The sequence below is a fragment of the Mirounga leonina genome, unplaced genomic scaffold (assembly GCF_011800145.1).
Source record: "Mirounga leonina isolate KUSES-001 unplaced genomic scaffold, KU_Mleo_1.0 Mir_347, whole genome shotgun sequence".
NCBI lineage: Eukaryota > Metazoa > Chordata > Mammalia > Carnivora > Phocidae > Mirounga > Mirounga leonina.
The window spans coordinates 759,588-765,533 of NW_023270696.1; positions in this window are offsets into that span (position 1 = coordinate 759,588).

The following is a 5,946-nucleotide window of genomic DNA, read 5'->3' on the forward strand; positions in this document are numbered from 1 at the left end:
TTAGCGGGGAATTGGTGAGAAGCGAGTTAGCGGGGAATTGGTGAGAACCGAGTCAGCGCGGAATTGGTGAGAACCGAGTCAGCGGGGAATTGGTGAGAAGCGAGTCAGCGGGGAATTGGTGAGAAGCGAGTCAGCGCGGAATTGGTGAGAACCGAGTTAGCGGGGAATTGGTGAGAAGCGAGTTAGCGGGGAATTGGTGAGAACCGAGTCAGCGGGGAATTGGTGAGAAGCGAGTCAGCGGGGAATTGGTGAGAACCGAGTCAGCGGGGAATTGGTGAGAAGCGAGTCAGCGGGGAATTGGTGAGAACCGAGTTAGCGGGGAATTGGTGAGAAGCGAGTTAGCGGGGAATTGGTGAGAACCGAGTCAGCGCGGAATTGGTGAGAACCGAGTTAGCGGGGAATTGGTGAGAAGCGAGTTAGCGGGGAATTGGTGAGTGGAAGTGAAGGATTAAATAGGGCGATGTTAGCTGTTTTCAGCATCCTCACACACAGTCTTCCTGGATGATCCTGAAATTACTGAGAAAGAAGAAACTGAGTCCTTTTCTCTTGTTTAAATCTGTCTTGACTGGCACCAAGCCCCTTTTTAGTTTTAGGTTTCTCCATCTTTATTTTATTTTATTTTTTATTCATTTATTTTTTGAAAGATTTTATTTATTTGAGAGAGAGAGAATGAGCAGGGGGTAGGGACATAAGCACAGGGAGAAGCAGACTCCCCATTGAGCAGGGAGCCCGATGTGGGGCTTGACCCCAGGACCCCAGGATCATGACCCGAGCTGAAGGCAGACGCTTCACTGACTGAGCCACCCAGGCACCCCTCATTTTTTATTTTTTTGAAAGTTTACTTCTTTCTTTATTTTTTAGTAATCTCTGCACCAGGCAGGGGGCTCAGACTCACGATCCTGTGATCAAGAGTTGCATGCTCTTGCAAGAGAGCCAACCAGGCGCCCCAAACCTGAGTCCTTTTAAACCAACGCATGTAAGTCAACGGATGCCGACCCTGTGGTTGTATTTGCAGACCTCGGGGCTGCCTCCTGGGGCCGTCGGGTGCGACGAGCATTCAGACGTGCTCCAATAGTTGGGAATGAAGGAAAGCGGAGAAACCGGGGAGGCAAGCCCGTCTCACCTGCCGAGTCGGCGCCTCTTCCACGCTCGCTTCCTCTGGGTCATTCCAGAAGAGTGGGTGTCCAGGGGTAACCATGTGAGGTAGCTGCCGCGAGTGTCTATGATGGAGGTAAAGCTCGAGCACTGCTGGGGGGCGCTGGGGGGGATTGCAGGGCTGTGCTTCCACCAGGCTGTGGAGACACAGGCCGTGTTCGAACTGGTGACCTTGGGCCGCTGTAAGGACCACGGCCGGGCAGGTTCTACGGCAGAGGTTACAGGTCGCCGTTCTGGGGGCTGTATGTCTGCGATCGGGGCCGTCAGGGCTGTTTCGTTCTGATGTCTCCCGGGCAGCGTGCTCCCACGGCCTCTTGGTGCTCGTGAAGACACGGGGGAGGTCTGTCTTCCTGTTCCTGTGAGGACCCTGACTCCAGCCTGAGGCTCCACCCCGTGACCTCATCTAACAGGAGTCGTGTCCCAGAGCCCCAGCTCCCAACACCCTCCCACGGGGCTAGAGCTCCAGCTGAGGCCTCAGTCCACAGCCGGCTTGCACACAGCTCATGTGAGTCCGACCGGAAGCCTTGTGATCATCCCCACGGCCAGGCCGCCGTCCCCGGTTGTGTGGTGTGTGGCCTTCTGTGGGGAGCGGAGCACCACACACGGAGTCGCTCAGCCACACGTAGGCCGAGCACTCTGCTGTGAGGCGCCCTGCCCCGAGCTCTCTTGTCGGATATTTGGGGTGTGGGGTGAGGGCCATGGGGATCAGGCGGGGCTCTGGTCACATATCCGAATGTCCTCGCGGCTGGTGTGTCCACTCACCAGCCGAATCATCAAGCCCGGCCTTGTTCTGCGTGTGCTTCCCACGCGCCCACAGGGCCCCCCGGAGTCCGAGCCGGGCAGTGGGGTGAGTGTGTCCAGTCGTCCTGAGGGCTGAGGAGCATCACCAGCACTTAGTGAGTGGGCCAGGTTCTGCCTCAAGACATACATTCGTCCTAAAATACTGGTACGGTCTGCTCCTAGCGCCCTGCACCCCCTCTGTGAACATGGGGATGGTGCAGGAAGGCAAGCAGGTGGTGGTGCGTGTGAATTTGCTGGGGCGGCCGTAACAGAACCACAGAAATTTGTGTTTCCACAGTTGTGGAGGCTGAAGTCTGAGATCACGGTGTGGGCGGGGCTAGCTTCTGCTGAGGCCTCTCTCCTCGGCGTGTTGATCACCATTTTGGGCTCCCACGGCCATCCCTCTGTGCGAGTGGGTGTCCTAATCTCTTCATGTAAGGACATCAGTCACATTGGATCAGGGCCAATTCAAGTGACCTAATTTAACTGTATTACCTCTCCAAAGACCCTATCTCCAAGGCGAGCCCTCTTCCACTGTTGGTGGGAATGCAAGGTGGTTGCAGGCACTTTGGAAAACAGTGTGGAGGTGCCTCAAAAAATTAAAAATAGAGCTACCCTATTAACTGGCAATTGCACTCCTGGGTATTTACCCCAAAGACACAGATGTAGTGAAAAGAAGGGCCATATGCACCCCAACATTCATAGCATCAATGTCCGCAATAGCCAAACTGTGGAAGGAGCCGAGGTGCCCTTCAACAGATGAAAGGATAAAGAAGATGTGGTCCATATATACAATGGAATATTACTTATCCATCAGAAAAGATGAATACCCAACTTTTGCATCATCATGGGTGGGACTGGAGGAGATTATGCTAAGTGAAATAAGTCAAGCAGAGAAAGTCAATTATATGGTTTCACTTATTTGTGGAACATAAGGAATAACATGGAGGACATTAGGAGAAAGAAGGGAAAAATGGGGGGGGGGGAATTGGAGGGAGAGATGAACCATGAGAGACTATGGACTCTGAGAAACAAACAGGGTTTTAGAGGGGAGGGGGGAGGGGGGATTGGTTAGCCCGGTGATGGGTATTAAGGAGGGCATGTACTGCATGGAGCACTGGGTGTTATACGAAAACAATGGATCGTGGATCACCACATGGTCTAGTGGATAACCGAACATAAGAAAAATAAATTACGGTATTCCCTCTTCCCTCAAAATATACACTCCCCCCCCGAAAAAAAAACAAAGACCCTATCTCCAAATATGGTCACATTCAGAGGTCCTGGGGGTTAGGACTTCAGCACAGGAATTTGGGAGGAACGCCAGTGGGTCTGCAACACAGAGGAGGGAGTATGAAAGCGTCGTATGTTCAAGCAGCTGGGACACATCAGGAAGCCTCTCTAGAGTGTTTCCTGTTGCACCCATGACAGCAGGAAGTCCCAGGGAGCTGGGAGCACTCCCCGGGCTGTGTGAGTTCCGACCCGAGCACAAGCACATGGGTGTGGACCGCGCTGCCCTATCCCGTTCTGGTGGGCCCCGTTGATCTCCGCTGATCCCTCGACCTTCTGGGGACGTGAGCATTTTCTCAGGCACGCACGGGCCTGTGGAGCCTTGGAGGCCTGTAGATTGACTAGGGGAGAGTGGTGGGTTCAGGGTACTGAGTCCTGCTAGCCGAGGGTGGGGCTCAAGTTTTCTCTGATGCCCCTCTACGTCCCATGATGTCTCTTCATATAGTCCCTGCACATTGCTTTCTTTTTTCTCCCCTTAACTTTATATTGAAAAAATGACATATGCTCATTTTAGACAAGTTGGAAAGTATAGAAAAGTGTAAAAGAACAGAAAAAAATTCATTATTAAAAATGTCTTCCCCAGAGGTCACTTTTATCACAATATTGCCAAACAGTCCTCTAAAGTCTTGCATAGCTTTTCAAGTAGTTGAGTTTATATTAGTTAATATAAACGCTCTCCTTACTGGTACAAAATGAGCATGTCCCTGGACACTTAAGTCTGAGTTTTAATAGCTATAAACATTTTGTTACCTAGATGTGCCGTGAGTTTTAACCATTCACCTTTTATTAGAATTATAGGGTGGGTCCATCGTAAATAAAACTGAAACGAACATACACATGAAGATACAAAGTGCTTGTGCATTTCTTTCTTTTTAAAGCTTTTTATTTATTTCAGTCAATTTTTATTTTAATACATTTCATTTATTTTCGAGAGAATCTCAAGCCGGCTCCCCACTGAACGCAGACCGATGGGGCTCGATCGCACCACCCACGTGGTCGTGACCTGAGCCGAAAACAAGAGTGCAGGCTTCACCCACTGAGTCACCCACGTGCCCCTGGCTCACATCTTAAACACCATTCGCCTGTTTGGTGTTTGTTCTTTTTGTTTGCTGTTATAAATATGTTTTCTTCCTTTTTACCTCTAATTTGTTTTGATACATGGAATGTACTGATTTCTGCAGTTTTGGGTTCAGAGGCAAGTTTTAACTTGCCTAGTGCTCTCAACAATTTCTGAGTTACCTCTCGGGCAAGGAAATTAGATTTCCTCAGGAAACCATCACATGGTCTGGAAAGAATGACAATGCGATGTTCCTGTTTGGTCCTTATACTGCTCATTTTTCTCTGACCTGACTGTGCAGGTCGCCACCTCCGGGCCAGGGTTAAAAATACCCGTGGGTGGACTGGTCCTGCTCCCACGTGTGACGAAGACACTACGAGTTTTTCCATTCTGCGTGAGGTCGACTTTCGGGAGTCGTATCAGTTTGCTAGGACCGTCCTAACAAAGCACCACTAACCACATGAATGGACAGGTAGAAATTTATTGTCTATTTGTTCCAAGGGCCGGGCAAATCTGAAATCACGGTGTTGACAGGGCGACGCACTCGGACACCCAGGGCAGAGCCCTTCCTTGCTGCTTCTAAATGCTGGTGTTTGCCGGCAACGCTTGGCGCCCCTTGGCCTGCAGGTGCTCTGCCTGCATTCTCCCATGGCTGTCCCTGTGTCCGGGTCCTCACATTGTCCTCTCCCTCTGTCTAAGGACTAAGGGTCCACTCTCTTCAGGTACGACCTTGTCTTAACTCCCTACTTCTGCAACTAGCGTTATGACTGAGCACCTTCTGCGAGTTGGGACTCCGACCTATCAATGCCATCTGTAACCGGGGCGAGAGAGATGCTCATCATCACGGCATGTACTTGGTCCTGTGACTGTTGCCGTAAGGAGTGTTTACAAATCAGCAATCGATCAATAAAACACATCAATAAAGGCACTGAACTTTATTAAGTGTATCGCTAGCTTTCCTGGAGACGACGGAGTGATTGCTTTCATGCTCTTGTCCTATTACTGTGGTGAGCGCCATTAACCGGTTCCGTTCTTTTTCCGTGTTACTGAGGCGCCCTTGACATACCGCCCCGCAGACGTTTAGGGTGGACAGCACGAGGACTTCGGTATCACGAAATGACTGCCAAGAGAGGTCGCTGAACATGCATCACCGCATATACATACAAAACAGAAAACAGAATTTTTTTCCCCCTTGGGATGAGAACTTTTACGATTTACTCTCCTAGCAACACCAAGCGTCCCATCGAGCTGTGTTAACTCTAGTCGTCATAATGTACGTCCCATCAGTGGTACTTATTTATTGTGTAATGGGGAGCCTGGAAGGTTGTGCCCTGGCTCACCTTCATCCAGTTCTCCCGCACCCCCTGCCTCCGGTAGCCACAAATTGGATCTCCTTCTGCATGGTTTTTTGGCTTTTTTTTAATTGCACACACAAGTGAGGTTGGACAGTACTAATCTTTTTCAGTCTGACCTATTTCACTTAGCATAAAGCCCTCAAGGTCTATGTTGTTGCAAATGGCAGGATTACCCTTTTTAAATATACATATTATATATTAAAAATACATATATACAATTATATTGCATACAACACAATATGTATTATATATTAAAAATATGTACAATATATACAATTATATTGCATACAATACAATATATATTATATA